This window comes from Trachemys scripta, chromosome 19 (assembly GCF_013100865.1).
Source record: "Trachemys scripta elegans isolate TJP31775 chromosome 19, CAS_Tse_1.0, whole genome shotgun sequence".
In the NCBI taxonomy this organism is placed as follows: Eukaryota; Metazoa; Chordata; order Testudines; family Emydidae; genus Trachemys; species Trachemys scripta.
Genome location: NC_048316.1, coordinates 16,703,871 through 16,704,535, shown reverse-complemented (window position 1 = coordinate 16,704,535; position 665 = coordinate 16,703,871).

Here is a 665-nt window from a genome sequence, read left to right as displayed (position 1 = left end):
CTTGTCTTGAGTGTATTTGCACCTTATTGGGGCACAGCCTGGATTATCAGCAGGATTTGAACTCAAGACCTTCAATTGCAAAGCAGAAGTCTCGCCCACTTGAACCACAGTATGAGCTCCATCAGCTGATAGCAGTAGTGTGACACTTTGGGAGCTCACCCACACCAGTAAGGGGTTGTGTCACCAGCCTCCCTGAAACCCTGGGTGCCTCTGTGCTGTGCTACTTTAGGTCAAAGCCCTGACCCCAGCCGCACTATAACCTCACCAGGGCTTTTCCCAGCCTGGGTCCTCCTAGCACAGTGACCCCAACAAACCTTCCAGTCCCCAGTCTCCCCAAAACCATCTCCCCTACAGAGTCCAGTCCTCTGCCTGGACCCTCACAACAGTTCTCAAGTTTGCTGTCTTCAAAGAGACAGAGCCCACCCCAGCCTGTTAGTTTGGCCGAGGACTCACACCAAGACACAGCTCTGAGCTGGTTTTGTAATAAAATAGAAGTAAGTTTATTAACGAAGAACACAGGCGTAAGCGATGACGAGCGCGAAGAAAGAGATAGGGAAGGTTACAAACAAAACATGCTTCCTGGCAAGTAAAACGTAGCAAGTTACAGTCTTGGCCCACGCAGTTTCCTCACCTACCTCAAGTTCTCAGCATCCCTGGTCCTCCAG